This window comes from Cebus imitator, unplaced genomic scaffold (assembly GCF_001604975.1).
Source record: "Cebus imitator isolate Cc_AM_T3 unplaced genomic scaffold, Cebus_imitator-1.0 Scaffold157, whole genome shotgun sequence".
NCBI lineage: Eukaryota > Metazoa > Chordata > Mammalia > Primates > Cebidae > Cebus > Cebus imitator.
Window position 1 is genome coordinate 4147624 of NW_016107472.1, and position 2468 is coordinate 4150091.

A 2468-nucleotide genomic window follows, 5' to 3' on the forward strand; every position below is an offset into this window, starting at 1 on the left:
TTTTTTTTTCCAATTCTGTGAAGAAAGTCATTGGTAGCTTGATGGAGAAGATAGCACTGAATCTATAAATTACTTTGGGCAGTTTGGCCATTTTCACAATATTGATTCTTCCTAACCATGAGCATGGAATGTTTTTCCATCTGTTTGTCTCCTCTCTTATTTCCTTGATCAGTGGTTTGTAGTAAACTTAAGAGCTTCTGCACAGCAAAAGAAACTATTCACAGAGTGAACTGTCAACCAACAAAGTGGGAAAAAAATGTTTGAAACCTACCCATCTGAGAAAAGGCTAATACCCAGAATCTACAGACAACTTAAGCAAATTTACAAGAAGAAAACAAACAACCCCATTTAAAAGTGGGTAAAGGATATGAACAGACACTTTTCAAATGAAGACATTTATGCAGCCAACAAACCTATGAAAAAAAGCTCATCGTCACTACTCATTAGAGAAATGCAAATCAAAACCACATTGAGATACCACCTCACAAGAGTTAGAATGGTGATCATTAAAAAATCAGGAGACAACAGATGCTGGAGAGGATGTAGAGAAACAGGAACACTTTTACACTTTTTGTAGGAGTGTAAATTAATTCAACCATTGTGGAAGAGAGTGTGGTGATTCATCAAGCATGTAGAACTAGAATTATCATTTGACCCAGCAATCCCATTACTGGGTACATACCCAAAGGATTATAAATCATTCTATTATAAACACACATGCACATATATGTTCACAATAGCAAAGACTTGGAACCAACCCAAATGCCCATCAATGATAGACTGGATAAAGCAAATGTGGCACATATACACCATGGAATACTATGCAGCCATAAAAAAGCATGAGTTCCATGTCCTTTGCAGGAACCTGGATTAAACTGGAAACTGTCATTCTCAACAAACTGACACAAGAACAGAAAACCAAACACTGCATGTTCTCACTCATAAGTGGGAGTTGAACAATGAGAAGACATGGACACAGGGAGGGGAACATCATATACCAGGGCCTGTCAGGGGTTGGGGATTAGGGACAAAATAGCATTTGGAGAAATACCTTATATAGATGATGGGTTGATGGATGCAGCAAACCACCATGGAACGTGTATACCTATGTAACCAACCTGCACGTTCTGCAAGTGTATTTCAGAACTTAAAGTACAAAGAATAAAATAAAAAATAAAATGTGGCTTATATTCATTTAAAAACAAGTTTTCTAATTATTTATTTGAAAGTTCTATTAGAAAAGATTCCAAAATATCTTTCTCTCTTGGATGTTCTTTATAGTTCCCAGTAGATGTTCCAAATAGTCATACAGTGTGAATATCTCTGCAGGAAGACTAACTTGCTCACCAAGAGATGTATGGACCTGCTTAAAATTCATGAACACAGCATGACTCTGTGTCCATACTTCTTATTGTATTTTATCTTGTTGCCCTTCAGATATTTTCATGCTTTTTCCTGATTTATAAACAATTTTATTAGAAATATATTTGATGGATCTAGGTTTTATGATTTTATTAACTGAAGAGTTCAGATATACCAATAAGGAAAGATAATAAAATAAACAAATGAAAAGATAATTCACAAAAGAGGAATTACGACTGGTTGACAAAGGAGAAGAAATCAACAGTTTTAAGAAATATGAGACACTATTTTTTACTTAACACAGGAGAATATTTATTATAATTAAGTGACAATATTTATTACTGGGAAGAATTCATAGGTGCTGTTATATTCAGATTTTGGTTTTGACAATAGCAATTAGAACAACTGTTTTATAAACAACTTCATACTCTGCATCAAAATTTGCAAAAAATGTCATACTTCTGTCAGTGATTCATTCCACTTCTGGGACTCTATCCTACAAATATGAGGTGGGAAATACATTCAATGACTATTTAAATTATATACTTTATTCCTTTTAGTGAAAATCCTAAATGTACCAGAATATCCAGCAGTAAGGGAATGAGAAGATAAATTATAAAGTATCCATTGAAAGGAATAGTATATAAAAGGTGTTAAAATGAATGTCAATGTAGACTATAAACGTCAGAAAACATTAATTTAAAATATATTTTAAGAAGTCAATGTAACAGGTTTAGTGCTACCACACAATTATAGAAAAGAAAAATGTGCTTATAAAACAAAATTTTGAAACAAATAATAAAAAATGTTAAAGTAATTTTTCAGGTTTGTGGATGATACCTTTTGCTGTTTTTTCTCTATGTTCTAGTTTTCCTTATTTGTGCTTATTTGTAATAAGAAAATTTTAAGTGTGTGAATACTTACCGGGCATTCACTATGTGTTGGACATTATGCTGGGCCTTAGAAATATAGAAGTAAGAAAGACAGCCATGGTGGCTGCCCACACAGAACACAAGATTAACAGGATTTAGATACTTGGAATCAGCCTTGACTCATCTCTCTTCCATACTCAAATCTAATCTATTAGGAAATGCCATTGGCTTTAC